Raw genomic sequence first — 16,172 nt, 5'->3', positions numbered from 1 at the left:
TTCACGTCGCGGGCCAAGGCGCGCGCACGCCCACCGTCTTCGTGGTGCTCGATCTCTCACTCGAGCTCCGTGCGTTCCTGCTCGAGCTAGAGTCGTGCTTTTTCGAGCTCTCGGTGCCACGCCCTCAGCTGCTCTACCCGTAGGCAAGGTGGGGCCCCTACGTCCCTCTCGACCTCGTCGTCGAGGTCGTCTGTTGGGGTAGCCGCTCCCTCATGGATGCTTTCGATGTATCCCTTGGGGGTACCTGCCATGAAACATTCTCGCGAGGGGTGATGGCTCTCCCTGCTGGAGTCAGAGTCGGAGGGTGACTCCGATTCTCCCGCGAGAAGGTCGTGGAAAGATTCCACGACGTATTCGGTCATCCCCACGAACTCGTCGTTCGTAGGGGATGGGGGCGTGCGTTGTGCCACAAGGTGGCCGATGGTCTCTGCGGCATGGCGCAGACTGAACGGGGCCGCTGTCGGGGCGCTCCGGATGAGGTATTCCGGGGAAAGCGGCTCTCCTCCGGCAAGCTGTGTCATGACGTTGGTGAACGAGAAGGTGAGGAGGCACAGGTCCTCCCGGGACGGTCGGGGTCCCAGGAAGGCAGCGAACTGGCGTTCTAGCCTCCCGTAATCGAAGCCGAGGAGCTGGTCGCTCCCGGGGGCACGGGCCTCCGGTGCGTGCAGCTGCAGCTCCTCAAGCGCCTCGGTGATCGTGTCGAGGCCGGCGGAGTGGAGATGCTGGATGGCGGCTGGGACCTGCGCCAACTCTCCATCCGTCGTAACGATGAAGTCCAGGTTCTCGAAGCGCATGTGCACGCCCGGGACCTAGCTGGCGCCGTGACTAGCCATCCGATGCCTGATGTGGACGTCGAGACGCGCAAAAAGCCCCTACCTAACACGCCAACTGTCGGTGTTTTCGGACCACCGACGAGTAATTTTGTATTTACGTGTCTGGCTCTGATGGTGAGGGCATAAGAGTTTATACTTGTTCGGACGGAACGTCCCTACGTCCAGTTCGTTGCTGTTTGTGTTACCGGTACTTGGTTTACAGTAGAGGTTACCTAAATCTCTGATAGAAAAAGTAAACGGACGCTGAAAGCTCGCTTGCGGCTCGATTGTGTGCTCGTGTATGTTGGATCCCCGGCGTGTTGGATCCCCGGCGTGGGGCGCCCTGCTCGTGATTTGTCTGAGGGTTCTAATGTTTAATCTCGCTGGGCCATAATCAGAGTGCATGCTTGATGCTGTAGCGGACTAGTGGCCCTGTGCCCCTGTGTCTGCGTCGAAGTGGGGAATCGTACGGTCTGTTTAAAATTAATATTTTTGTATTTTATCTTATCTTATTATCTTGTGCCTGTAGCCTGTCGGAAATGAGTCTCCCGTGGACAATTTTTTTAACAGTGCCCACTTATATGTAGGAGACTCTTTGTGTCTCGTACGTGTACACAAATTATACTTTTCTACTAAAATATACTACATCCGTTAGCAAAAAAAAAATGCAATTATGAGATGCGTGTCGATCAAAGAAACTCAAGTTTGATCAAGTTTATAGCAAATATTATTAGCATTTATATCTCTAAATAAATTTATAATAAAAATATATTCTATAACTAATCTAATGGTACTTACTTTGTATCATAAATGTTTACACTTTTTTATATAAATTTAGTCAAAGTTTAAATTATTTGACTTCTCAAAAAAAAAAAAGAATTGCATTCTTTCGTGGACGGAAGGAGTAACTAATTTGTTGGGATACTTTCCGCTAAAATATAACTAATTTGTTGCGATTTTATTCATGTGGACTATATTAGTTGTTTTGCATTTACAATGTCCATTACTTCATCATTCATCGAAAGAATGCAGTCTAGCATAGTACTCTGTCAAAACATCTCGAGTTCGACTAACTTCATATAAAAAATTATAAATATTTATATCAGTAGATTTTTTCATCAAATATATTTTGGTAGTATACCTATTTTTGGATTATAATTTTTGGATGGCGGCGGGACCTGCGTCAACTCTCCATCCGTCGTAACGATGAAGTCCAGGTTCTCGAAGCGCACGTGCACGCCCAGGGCCCAGCTGACGCCGTGACTAGCTATCTGATGCCTGATGTGGACGTCGAGACGCGCAAAAAGCCCCTACCTAGCACGCCAACTGTCGGTGTTTTCGGACCACCGACGAGTAATTTTGTATTTACGCGTCTGGCTCGGATGGTGAGGACATAAGAGTTTATACTTGTTCGGGCGGAACGTCCTTACGTCCAGTTCGTTGCTGCTCGTGTTACCGGTACTTGGTTTGCAGTAGATGTTACAAATAGGTGATGGAGGAAGAGAATCCCAAGTCTCTGGTGAAAAAAATAAACGGACACTGAGAGATCGCTTGCCGCTCAATCGTGTGCTCATGTCGTACTCTTACGTTCAGGGGCGGATCTAGCGGTGGGGCGGGGGGGGGGCTCAAGCCCCCCCTACCCAAACCGAAACAGTGCAAATTACTGTAGAGCCCTTATAAATTTTTAGGCAAAGTTCTATAGTATAGGAGAGGCTGAGACTTAAGATCGAGCAGCAGTGTTGTTCAGTCCCCCTAAAATATTTTCTAGATCCGCCGCTGCTTAGGTTGCATCCCCCGGCGTGGGGCGCCCTGCTCGTGATTTGTCTGAGGGTTCTAATGTTTAATCTCGCTGGGCCATAATCAGAGTGCATACTTGATGCTGTAGCGGACTAGTGGCCCTGTGCCCCTGTGTCTGCGTCGAAGTGGGGAATCGTACGGTCTGTTTGAAATTGATATTTTTGTATTTTATCTTATCTTATTATCTTGTGCCTGTAGCCTGTAGGAAATGAGTCTCCCGTGGACATTTTTTTAACAGTGCCCACTTATAAGTAGGAGACTCTTTGTGTCTCGTACGTGTACACAAATTATACTTTCCTACTAAAATATACTACATTCGTCAGCAAAAGAATACAATTATGAGATACGTGTCGATCAAAGAAGCTCAAGTTTAACCAAGTTTATAACAAATATTATTAGCATTTATATCTCTAAATAAATTTATAATAAAAATATATTCTATAACTAACCTAATGATACTTACTTTGTATCATAAATGTTTGCACTTTTTTATATAAATTTAGTCAAAGTTTAAACTATTTGACTTCTCGAAAAAAGAGAGTTACATTCTTTTGTGGACGGAGGGAGTAACTAATTTGTTGGGATACTTTCTGCTAAAATATAACTAATTTGTTGCGATTTTATTTATGTGGACTATATTAGTTGTTTTGCATTTACAATGTCAATTACTTCATCATTCATCGAAAGAATGCAGTCTAGCATAGTACTCTGTCAAAACATCTTGAGTTCGACTAACTTCATATAAAAAAATTATAAATATTTATATCAGTAGATTTTTTCATCAAATATATTTTGGTAGTATACCTATTTTTTCTTCAAGACTTTTTTCAAACTTTAGATCGTCCGACGGATGGGAGAACTATAGTTGCTCCCTTTTTAGGACAGAGGCACTACGTGGTGACGCTTCTCGTACAGTTGTACTGGTTGTTGTGTTTGCCTCAGTTTCATTCTCCATTTCGCTGACGAGTCAAATTTTCTAGAGGCAGTTTGGATCCTATGAATTGAAATCAAGATCTATAAAGTGCTTCTCATCTATATCTCTTATAACGCTAAACTCCACTACAAGTTTTATCTCAGTATGCAAGACATCCACGTCATTTCCACTACCTATCCACATCACCTCCCACTAATAGCCATTTCATCCCACTAATTCTCAATCTCTTAATGCATGTTGTTCACACCATCTCCATTAAGCACAATTTAATTTCAACATATCGGAAATATAGAGGCGTTCATATATTGCTATTTGTTTTGCCATTCATTCGCCTTGCCTTCTCTAATTCGGGTAAGAATGGATGTAAAAATATATAGGTTTAATTCATACATGCAAGAATTTTTTATTTCTAAGAAAGTTTCGCAGCAACGCACGGGATATCCTTCTAGTTTATTATCAGACTACTTTCCAAATCCTCTTATTTCCCGGGAACCAAACAAAGTCCTAGTTAATTTGGCCTATCCACTACAATATTTGGCTACTCTCTCTGTCCAAAAAATACCTTATAGGTTTAGTCCTCTAAGTTAAATCATCATAAGAGTTTATAGAGCAAACTATTAATATTTATGACACCAACTAAATATAATTGGTAACATGAATATCATATTTTTTTGTAAATTTGGTCAAAATTACAACCGTTTGACTTTGACTAATAAACCTCTAAGATCATTCATTTTATTATGGATGGAGTATTTGCAAAGATTTGACATGGGTAGTTGGGGTTCTCTCTAGCATCTCTCTCTCTCTCTCTCCTCTCCGAGCACAAGGAGAGGATATTTTGGGTTTCACTTGCACGTGAGACGCAGCCGATCCGATGGCGCGGAGCATTTTGGCTTTGGTTTGGGCTTGGTGCAGTGTGTGTTTGGGAAAGGTAGGAATAGAGGTGTAGACTCGCAGGCAGAGTACTAGTAGCTAGTAGGGAGAGGTGGTGACTATTCATGGGCCAGGCCGTCCTCGGTGCAACCTGCAAGCACGCTGCTACTCTAATTCGGCTCGTGCCTACGTGGGCCTATGACGGATCGGTGACACCGCACGGCTGAGTTCTCACTTCACTTCTCTCAGCTTTCTGGACAGGCGGCGGTCAAGTTGCATGTGACCATTCTTTTCAGTTTCCAGGTCACACTACCAAGTTCTCACAAGGAAAAAAGGGAAACGCTTGGCTCCAAATCATAAGCAAAGCAAAAAAAGCTTCCGACACGTGCTGCTCTCCTTCTCAAGTCATAGTCCATTTTAGTTCCATTCATTCTAAGTCAAACTCATCAAAATTGACTAAATTTGTAGAAAAATGCGTTAGCATCTATTACAGCAAATTAGCTCCCTTGAATTCTAAAAAAACATGTCTTGATGATGTATTTATTTGAACTTGTACATGTGAATATATTTCTTCTAAAATCTTAGTTAAACTTAGAGAAGTTTGACTTAAGATAAATCAAAGTGAATCATAGTTTAGAACGGATCACTCTCGAAGAAACAAACGGCGTGTTCGCTGGTTGGTTTCTGGGCTGGTTTGGACTGGCTGGTGCTGGTTTGTTGTGAAAGAAAAACACTACTGGCTGGTTGAATAAGCCTGGCTGAAACCAACAAGCTAACAAGGTGAAAGCTAATTCAATAGCATGCTGCAGGGTTTCCGGATAAATTAATTAGTTTTTTTTAAATGGTCTACCAGAAGGGTATTATCATTTGAAGCAAAGTTATTGTTGCTCGCGATTTGGCTGAGCATTCGTATTTAAATATAAGGCCGTGAGAGCCTGTTTAAGTTAAAAAAAAAGAAATATATTATTATTATTATTATATGAAGGAAAGGGAGGAAATGCACGAGACCCATAGCACGTCACCCACCGAGGCGAGGTGTACCTGGGCCGAATCCTCGTAGCAAGTATGAGAGACTCAAAAACTTTTTTTTTTTTTTATAACAAGACTCAAATTTTTTTGATTCGGGCATGTGGCCCACGAAGAGAGAGCGGCATTAGAGGGCCCGAGGCCCGAGGGGGTCTGCTTTGCCTACGGGCGGCCATCCGACACCTGTCCTGCATCGACTTTCTTCAGACTCCACTCTCCCCACTTCGCACACCTTTCCTCCCCTCGCGCGGCCGGTGGAGCGCCGACGGGCGACGGCCACGAGCCCACGCCCTCCGTGCTGCGGCGAGGACTCGCTCTTCTAAGGTCTGTCTTTCCGCCCCCTCAATTTGCACGCTCTACTTATACCTAGTTATCTTAGTATCGATGGGTTCGGCCTTGTAGATTAGGCCACTCTGGTTCCTGTCCCAAACCTAGTTCCTGAGACCGGCTGGTTCGCCGGAGCCGGATTAGGTGGTGCGCTGCTGGTGCGCTAGATGATTTTGGTTACCTTGATTGGTTTGGCGCTTGGGGTTGAGGGCCGTTAAGGAATCGTCGTTTTGTGGTGTTTTGATCTAGGACAGATCAGTGAGGGATTGTGCAGAGAAATTAGCTCTAACCCCTGGTGAACAGTGTGGGGTGTGTTATTTATTGCTAAATTTCTCGAATCATGGGGAACATGGTTGAGCGCCATGACAATGTTTCAGGTACAACATTACCGTGAATTCCTGGCTCCTACAGATGCTGTAAGATTGTATAGGATTGTTTAGGTTATGTTGAATTGTTGTATAGGATTATTCGGGGTGCATACATATGTACAGTTCATTACAGTGTGTTTCTATTGGGATTTATCTTCTTATTCGGGTTGCATACAGATGTACAGTTTCATTGCAGTGTGTCTCTATTGGGATTTGGGACCTAGCATTAGATTGCATTGGTGGAACCTTTTTTTTTTTGGGACTTGACATAGTACTGCATTTTTTTTATTTGCAGGAAGCGGTAATGGAGGAAGAAGAGGAACGACATCTTCCACTAGACATCATCTACACGATCCCAGAATACATATCCGATCCAGTCTCACTAGCGTGAGTTGCTTCATCCTCCAAGTTATGGCGCTCAATCATAAAAGAGACTGCCTTTCTTGATGGCCTCGTGACACGGCACCTCAACCGGTTTCACCTCGTCCCTCCTCCTTGTCTTCTTCTACCAGGACAGCGCTGAGGCTCCCGACCACCTGTGGCAGCATCACAGGGACAAAAATCGCTGTTTGGCACCGAGCTTCATGCCCACATCTGAATTGTTACCATTTGCTGGCTGCAAAGAGGGTTACAATCCAACCAGTCCACTGTCCCTTGGCAATTTCATTCAGGGTATTAATTCAAGCCTCAATTTTTATGAGCCTGTTGCATCCCAAGACAGCTTCCTGGTCCTCTGCCATCACTCGAAAGACGCCGAAGGTGATCCCAAGCCAGATGTGGTATGCGTATGCAATCCTCTCACCGGTAAAGTGTTTCATCTTCCTGGCCTTCCATACAAGCCACCACACCACTATGCTTTGCTTGTCACTGATGATATCAACCTCGATGGGCGGATGACCCAATCCTTCCGACTGGTCGCCATTTGGAACATAGGAAAGAAGTTTATCTATGTGTACTACTGTTCAAAGAGTAGAGCATGGTGGAGGCCTGCAGGCTTCCCTGATCTAATGGCTGGCCTGTTCCTAGTGTCATCATCCCCAGCTGCTGCTTCCCATGGTGCCATCCATTGGATCTGCGGGTGCTGGAGAAGCTTGGCGCCCAGTCATGTTGTGACGCTACATGTCGACGGGGAAGAGCTGTTATACCTGGAGCTCCCATCTGAAGCAAAGCGCAACAAGACACCGTTGCTGGCAAATTCTGTGGACGGGGGCTTCTGTTGCTGCTCATGAAGGGTCTTCACATGTTGGTGTGGAAGCATAAAGGTACTGGTACTGGCAATTGGGTTCGTTCTGAGACGATCAATATGACAAGTTCCTTGCCGATGTGGGTGCTTAAGATGCATGCCAGCGCAAAGATCAGATTAGAGATTTTCCGAGGGAAGAGTGGTGTGGTGGTGCTATGGATCGAGGGGGAAGGTCTCTTCACGTTCAGCCTTGGCAATCGGTCAATGAGGAAGATCGACAACGAGCATGTCACAAAGAAGTACCGGTTCTGCCCAGATGAGATCGATTGGCTATCCTGTCTTGCAGTCACAAACCTTGTCATCGATGGCTCGCTGTCGCTTGACACAGAAAGGGAAAAAGCTCAATGCAGATGGCCATATAATGTCAAGGTATGAGTTACATATGGTCTGTCAGTGGCATGTCAATGATGGCTTCTGCATTACATTTCTAGTTCCATGACAAGAGTCTACTGATTGGAGGACAAGATGGGGTTACCATATGATGTGTGAAAAAGAGACCGCTGCAACGGTTGATGTATTTGCGGGTATTGGCGGGTGGGGTCACTTTGTTCTAGTAGTGGGCTTAGTTTTGTGCTATTCCTTTTAGTTTTATACCTATATGTCAGCTCGAAGCTTTGTAAAATAAAAGGCGGTTAAAGTTGATAGCTGGTGGTTAGGTTGGTTTGTTCTGCTCGTGCGCTAAGGCCTAGTGCTTTGTGAAAATCAGTTTGGAACTGAATTAAAAGTTTAAAACAGGTGGTGACTTCTGTAATTTTGTTGCAATTAAGTAATGATGAAATCCGTTTTACCTGTCCAGGGAATTACGTTTGCAGTTGTTAGCACCAACTGTTTGAAACTTAAATCTTGTGGTACTCTCGGTATCATTAGATTCTTTCACATCACTGCGACTGTGATTGGCTGATTGCATGTACCGAGGTAAGTTCTGTGCTGCATCGTCGTTGTGCTTGGTTAACTCTTGACTCTGCATCCTGGTTTATGATGTCAAGCCTTGGTTACATATGGCCTGTTATCAGTGGCATGTCAATGGTGGCTTCTGAATTACGTTCCCAGTTCCAGGTAAGAGTCCACTGATTAGAGAATGTTTGCTCCAATACAAGGGTAGATTTCTGATTTTTAGATCGGTTATTACGTACCTGTGCAATTGAGTACCTCAGTCAGAGTCATATTGTTAACTCTTCTTTTTGTAGCTAGGCTGTTATAAATTTGTCTTCCTTTTGTAGCTAGGTTGCTATAATTTTGTCATGGACATGAGGAATTCTAAAACTTTATACTCTATGTTAACCGTTTTAATATGGATGGTAAATTTCTTACACCCATACTTTTTTTCTCTCACTCCCACTCTTATCGTTTTCATGGGTGGCAAACATCAACCCACAACAGAGTCTGAGGCCTTAGAGCTACAAAATGTTCGCTGGTGCCATATATCATTCATATGGTGCCCTAGCCACCTAAGCAGATATATCTGATCAACGGGTTATGTTTTCATGGGTGGCTAATTCTGTACTCCCATGCTAAGGGCGTGTGGTTCGCCTTCCACCTTTTTAACCTTATAAAAAACTAGTATAATGTCCGTGCTAACACCACAACTTTATCTTAGGGATCCACCTGAAAACAACCAATGATTTTTTTTCATAGTTCAACTTTTACACAATTGTATTTGAGCATGTCTATAATCCGAGAAACACTTTTGCATAAGAAGGCATAGTAAAGTTATTTATCATATTAACCATTTGAGTTACATTCTGCCTAAGTCCTTAATCATAACTTGGAGATTTTTAGAGAAGCTATCAAAACATTCGTTTGCACGACTCTTCAAAATATCCGCTAAGAATTCTATCCTCAGTGAAGTTGATAGTTGTACATGGCAGATAATAAGCTAAATTATTAATTTCCTCGTCGTAACAGCTCCTGACACCTGTCATTCATAAATCGTACCCATCAGTAAAACTCACAAAGAGCAAAAGCAATGGCAGCGGCGATCCTGGTGCTGCAGGCCGGGCATCCAGCAGGTGCCCGCCTCCACCATAAATCAAGTAGTGTAGTCCTAAAAATTATAGACCAGTCTAAAAATCATTTTTCAGTAGTGTTTAATAATTAGATTAGTATTAGTAATTGTTTATAACTAAACTCTAAGACATGAAAGTCATCAGGGATCAGAAAACTCACATAACCATGAGAGATGGCAGCTGTGAAAAGACATCAAGAATTGAGCCCTCAAACTTATTGTATGATAAATCCCTGAAAATATATCAGAATTCAGAAACACAAATTTATCTTCACTGACTATAATTTACTGCAGAATTAACGTGACTGAAAACATGTAGTTACAAATACTCGAGTGCTTTGAGTTTGACAAAGTAAAATGATACATCCCCGTTCAACCCGCTGAATGAAAGGTGTATGTGTAAACATCCAAAAGTTCAGATGTCATAATTCAGACGACAGTGCTGTTTATACTGAAAGCAAACCTGCGATGTTGGTGATATCGCTTAGCGCATCTCGTGTATCTCCGGGCGTAGACATTGCAAAGGACCAGCGAGGATCTTCAGCCGGCAGTAGCGGCGGGCAGCAGGGTTTCCTCCAAGATAAGATAACTGGGTACAGATTTAAGTGAATATTTGGTTTGGCACAGAACTAATTTGACATTATGTGTCAAATAGAAATTTAACAGACTCGTAAATTGGCATACCTTGCATCAAAATTAAGCCGGAAACATATGTTATCTGTGTTAGCTATAAGCTGTGCTAGTAACTGAATCTGTAACCAGAGTACCAGACAGAGCACATGACTGGAACTTCAAAGCATGAAAGTCAATAAGGACCACATAGTAGGATCTTAAAAAACGTGCAAGAGAGGTATATCTTTTTCCTCTTTCCTTCTGCTTATTTTTCTTTTATATAGACAGACCCCAAAAGTGAGTACTGATACGTAGCTCAAGCATTCATCGTAGTCATGCAATGAAATTCAGAACGATTAGAACAAACCAGGATTATTGATCATGGGATAGTTACTCTTGTCCCATCTGAATACTGAACTTTTGGTTTCGGTAAATTGAGTTGTATATAGAATTCTATAGTACCTCAGTTCACAAATAAAAGGAATTCTGACATTTGCAACACATGAATATTATTTAGTATTTTTTTATATCAGTCAAGTTGTAGTGTTGCACACCGGCACAGGTACATATTGATCTAGAATGAAAAAATATTGATGAAATATGGTAATCCTCTCTGTTTTTAGCTAGAACTAAAACATTATAAGAACATGTGAACTGTAGGCATATAGTTGGCACTTAGTTTACAAAAAAAAAACAGTTTTTTACAGGTTCCTAACATATCTACAGCTCCATCACAAGAATCATTTTCAAAATAAAACTTTAACATATAACATCCATTCACCAAACTCGGAGATCAGAAACCTGACTGCTATCATAATTCCTAAGTACAGAAGACATATGACACCAAAGAAACTCCGGAAAAGAAAGAGGAATACTTACAGTGTTTAATGAAATGCTCGTGAGACAGACTCTCAAGCAGTTGCTTCAAGGCTATATTTTCTAAGTCTAACATGATATTTTGCTGTCCGAGAAAATTCATTTAAGCAGTTACTTCTATCCCATGTGTCTGCAATCATAAAAATTTAAAAATTGTATGGGATGTTTAAGGTTTCTAACTCATGCAACAAACAACTAATATGGTTGGTTTCGGGAAAAAAGGATTACATGTAAGGGCTGAACTCTTCTCTCGAGCTATGCAATATACTGGAGCAGGTCGTCCAGCCACGACGACGCCTTGGGCTTGTTGAGAAGGTTGTTCGGCGACGACGGCTACTCGTCGGCGAGGAAGCTCTCGGACGACGTGCGCTGGTAGCTGTGCCGGTGGTGCGCGTCTCACGGCCGCGCGATCGGGCTAAGATCGGCGTGTGGCGCTGGCGCCGCTACCAGGAACAGGCTCCGCGGCGAAGCATCGCCTGCTTCTGCAGCCTCCCGTTCGCCATGATGGCCTTGGCGTGCTCGCCCAATCTGGACAGAGAAATTGTGATAGAAAATGGTGAGAAAAAAATCCCCAAGATTTGAGAATCCATAGCAATTAAACTACCTCTCCGAAAAGTTAAAATTCAGGCGGGATTGTTGCAGCCCCAGCCACAGATCTCGTCCAGGAACCACAACATGTGCCAAAAATCGAAAACTTACGACAAATTCGCATTAAGGACCTTATCTTCCTCCTCGTCGCGCTCCACTCCCTTCCACGTCGTGCCGCCCTGTGGCTGCGCCGCTCCGACGCCGGCGGTGGCTCCTCCACAGCCCAGTCGAGCCAGCACTTCGCACAGGGCGCCTAGCTCCTCGCCCGCGCCCACCGCGGCCCCCAATCCCTCGGTCGGCTCGCATCGGGAGAGAGGGAGACAGAGATGCGCGCGGGGCATGGGTAAAGGGCTAGCAGCCGCCGGGGCCCATCCACGTCAGAGGGCGGCCACCGCGGGAGCCTGGCGGCGCCGCCGCCGCGTGCAACCCTAGAGCCCCGCAGCCAGGCCCCGTATCCTATCCGCGCGTGCCTTGTGTTTTTTTCGAAAAAAGGAATAAGATTAGGGGAGGTTGGAATCGAATGCGGCGTTTCATTTTTTTCGGTGTTCCCAGGCTTCGATCTCTGGTCGCGACGTGCGTGGGGCGCGTTGAAGCCTACATGCGTGGGATGGAGGGCGTGGGGTGGGAAGCTTGGGGTGAGAAGCCTAGCTTCCCACATCGAATCACGGCCTAATTTGTCTAGGTGTTTTATTAGCCCTTGATTTTAATGGAGACGAATTCCTATATATATTTTCCTGGGTGCACAATGGTTGGAGGCTCTCAGCGGGAGACTTTTTCCTAGGAAGACCTAGTATAATTTTAATTGGTCCATTATAGTAGAGATGTGAACTGTAGGCATATAGTTGGCACTTAGTTTACAACAAAAAAACATTTTTTTACAGGTTCCTAACATATCTACAGCTCCATCACAAGAATCATTTTCAAAATAAAATTTTAACATATAACATCCATTCACCAATCTCAGAGATCAGAGACCTGACTGCTATCATAATTCCTAAGTACAGAAGACATATGTCACCAAAGAAACTCCGGGAAAGAAAGAGGAATACTTACAGTGTTTAATGAAATGTTCGTGAGACAGACTCTCAAGCAGTTGCTTCAAGGCTTTATTTTCTAAGTCTAACATGATATTTTGCTGTCCGAGAAAATCCATTTAAGCAGTTACTTCTATCCAATCTGTCTGCAATCATAAAAAATTAAGAATTATATAGGATGTTTAAGGTTTCTAACTCATGCAACAAACGACTAATATGGTTGGTTTCGGGGGAAAAGGATTACCTGTAAGGGCTGAACTCTTCTCTCGAGCTATGCAATATACTGGAGCAGGTCGTCCAGCCACGACGGCGTCTTGGGCTCGTTGAGATGGTTGTCCGACGACGACGGCTACTCGTCGGCGAGGAAGCTCTCGGATGACGTGCGCTGGTAGCTGTGTTGGTGGTGCGCGTCTCACGGCCGCGCGATCGGGCTGAGCTTGGCGTGTGGCGCTGGCGCCACTACCAGGAACAGGCTCTGCGGTGAAGCAACGCCTGCTTCTGCAACCTCCCGTTCGCCATGATGGCATTGGCGTGCTCACCCAATGTGGACAGAGAAATTGTGATAGAAAATAGTGAGAAAAAAATCCCCAAGATTTGAGAAACCGTAGCAATTAAACTACCTCTCCGAAAAGCTAAAATTCAGGCGGGATTGTTGCAGCCCCAGCCACAGATCTCGTCCAGGAACCACAACATGTGTCAAAAATCGAAAACTTACGGCAAATTCGCATCAAGGACCTTCTCTTCCTCCTCCTCGCGCTCCACTCCCTTCCACGTCGTGCCGCCCTGCGGCTGCGCCGCTCCGACGCCGGTGGTTGCTCCTCCACAACCCAGTCGAGCCAGCACTTCGCACAGGGCGCCCAGCTCCTCGCCCACGCCCACCGCGGCCCCCAAGCCCTTGGCCAGCTCGCATCAGGAGAGAGGGTGACAGAGATGCGCGCGGGGCGCGGGTAAAGGGCTAGCAGCCGCCAGGGCCCGTCCGCGTCGGAGGGCGGCCACCGTGGGAGCCTGCGCGCCGCCGCCGCCGCATGCAACCCTAGAGCCCTGTGGCCAGGCGCCGTAGCCTGTCCCCGCGTGCCTTGTGTTTTTTCAGAAAAAATGAATAAGATCGGGGGAGGTGGGAATCGAACGCGGCGTTGATCTCTGGTCGCGACGTGCGTGGGGCGCGTTGAAGCCTGCGTGCGTGGGATGGAGGGAGCAGTGTGGGAAGCTCGGGTGAGAAGCCTAGCTTCCCACATCGAATGACGGCGATCCGATTTGTCTAGGTGTTTTATTAGCCCTTGATTTTAATAGAGACGAATTCATATGTATATTTTTTTAGGTGCACAATGGTTGGAGGCTTTCAGCGGTGGACCTTTTCCTAGGGAGACTTAATATAATTTTGATTGGTCCATTATAGTAGAGATATGCGCAAAAAGAAACATGAAGACAATTTTTTTTTCAAAGTTTGTCATTTACAAAGAACATGGTAACTGATAGAACCGGTTTTGGCCGGTGAGGAAAACATATGCAGTAGGCAACAAATGAATGCAAATGGAAATCTAGTTGCACAGGCACACAATATTTTTTTGAGAGTATGTTACAAATCCACACATATGAATGTGAAAAGGAAAGAAAGGTTCAGAACCAAACCAATGATAGAATGTATCAAGTTTTAGATTTTTAAATGCTCTATTCCAGGTTAAAGTTCTTTTCAGAAACCTTGAACTTGTAGCAGACGTGGAGCTGTAATCGGACGCTGATGGAGAGTAGGTTCATTTTTCTCCAACACCAGTGAGGCAGTGAGCAAGGAGCGAGAGCAGGTTTACCCCTGGCACTGTGGGGCGATGCTGCCCTGGGCGTGATTTTTTTTTTCAATTTAGCCCTTTTTTTGTTTCTCACAAATAGATCATTGGCGGAAAGAATTCAGAAAATGAACCCTTAGCTCGACGCCATTGATGCTGGTGCCAAGCTAACACGTCTCGGTGCCAGCGTCCCTGGCACTGAGGTCCTAGGCTCGGTGGATGACATGGCAGGGAGCTCGGCGCCAGTCACTATAGCACCGAGCTCGGCGCCGTAGATCTTAGCGCCGAGCTTGGCGCCTACCTATGGGCCCCGTGTCTCTCTTCCTCTCTTCCTCTCCCTCTCTCGCCCGGGCAGAGCCGAGCCGAGGTTCGTCGCCGCCGCCGCCGTCCGCGCCCATGGCTCCACCGGCCACCCTCGCCCGCGCCGCGCCGCGCCCGCGCCCGCGCCCACACCACCGTCGCCCCAGTGGCCGCGCCGCGCCAGTGGCCGCACCACCGCGCGTGCTGGCGTGCCCGCGCCCGCGCCTCGAGGCCGCCTAGCGCCACCACGGCCGCCCCGAGGCCGTCCCATGCCTCGCCACCGCTGCCGCGCCGCGGCCATTGCCCCTCCGCCCGTGCCCTAGTCCCCTCGCCGGTTCCTGCTCCCGCGCCGTGCCCTCTCGTCGCCTTGGCCTTGCCCCACCTTGTCGCCCTCCACCACCGGCCTTGACCGCGGCCGCCGTGCCTCCTACGTCCGTCGAGCCGGACTCGCCGTGCAGAGCCCTGGGCATCCCACGCCCGCCGCGCGCCACCGCTGTCGTCGGCCGCGCCACCGCCGACCCTGCCACCTGCAGCGGCCGGTCGTGCCACCGTCGGCCCAGATCGTCAGCTTGACCCACGCCCATCGTCCGCTGCGACTCCATCGACATCCATGGATCAGTCGTTGGAAAGGTAAAAATTTTGAATATACAATGTACGTACTTAGTTGGCATTTGTTATTTACTAGTTAATGTGATGACTCAGGTAGTTGATTTATTTAGTGATCTAGTGAGATATATATGTAGATAGATAGAAACATAGATACATAGGTACATAGATATAGTTAGATAGCTACTTAGATATGTAGTTACATATTTAGTTAACTAAATATGATCTAGCTATTTAGTGAGTACACTGTATATACATACGTAGTTATTATCTTATTTACTTAGTTTGTAGTTAGAAAGTACTTGTTAGGTACTATCTATCGTCTAATTTGGACTAAAGGACATGTATTTCGTTACGTGTTTGAACTAGATGGACAACCTAGTGACCATATATCATGGAGGCACCGTTGAAAGCGATCGCTATGGATATATTGAGTTTGTTGACATGCAAAGCGTGCATGTGCTATTCAATGATAGGCCTTCATTTAGTAAGATGGTTGCAAGGGCTCGGGGGGAGCTGTATTGCCTTGGAAATGATGACATTGCAGTTGATGGTGTACTACACCTAGGTTGTCCTCTCAACATCTTCAGGCGAATGATCTCAATTAGTTGTGCAGAACAGTGGGAGAACTATGTGAGATCAGCTATAAAGAGTCAGCTGCAATGTTTGGACGTGGTTGTGCGTCGGGTGTTAGTTGATCCCATCCCTTATAGGTTTACCCCAACAATGGATCAGCAGACACACATCGACCCTCCCGTTCCTGAACCTTATCTGTATGTGGAGATTGCACCTACGGTTCCTGATGCTCAATTTGCCCCGAATGTAGTAGTTGGAGATGGTTGCTAGACTCATGTTTCTATGGCAGATCCTCTTTATGAGATTCCTTTGACACAGAATCATCCGAGTAAGTGTCTTAACCGCATGGTTTTTGGGAGCTTACCCCATTCCTTACATCTATTTCTTTTATTCTTTCCTCATTTCTCTACTTAT

The 16,172-nt window shown here is 45.8% G+C and overlaps 1 long non-coding RNA gene and 1 pseudogene across 6 annotated transcripts; one reads left to right on the top strand and one right to left on the bottom strand.

Moving 5' to 3' along the window:
• The first annotated feature begins 5,642 nt into the window (after positions 1-5,642).
• Positions 5,643-8,131, top strand: LOC136532880 (uncharacterized; annotated as a pseudogene).
• Positions 8,132-9,082: 951 nt separating this feature from the next.
• On the bottom strand, positions 9,083-13,710 carry LOC136532877 (uncharacterized). Of its 6 annotated transcripts, none has more exons than XR_010778347.1 (8): positions 12,740-13,707; positions 12,515-12,641; positions 11,102-11,401; positions 10,877-11,003; positions 10,070-10,174; positions 9,849-9,974; positions 9,547-9,618; positions 9,083-9,295 (listed from the first exon to the last, which is right to left on the bottom strand). It is a non-coding gene; the product is annotated as an uncharacterized lncRNA (long non-coding RNA). The 6 variants fall into 6 exon arrangements; XR_010778348.1 differs by having other exon boundaries at positions 10,070-10,168; XR_010778346.1 differs by having other exon boundaries at positions 10,070-10,137; positions 12,740-13,706.
• Between the last annotated feature and the right edge of the window lie 2,462 nt (positions 13,711-16,172).

This window comes from Miscanthus floridulus, unplaced genomic scaffold (assembly GCF_019320115.1).
Source record: "Miscanthus floridulus cultivar M001 unplaced genomic scaffold, ASM1932011v1 fs_735_3_4, whole genome shotgun sequence".
Classification (NCBI taxonomy): Eukaryota; Viridiplantae; Streptophyta; class Magnoliopsida; order Poales; family Poaceae; genus Miscanthus; species Miscanthus floridulus.
Note: the sequence above shows the minus strand (reverse complement) of the source record. Positions and strands in the feature narration are given on the sequence as shown.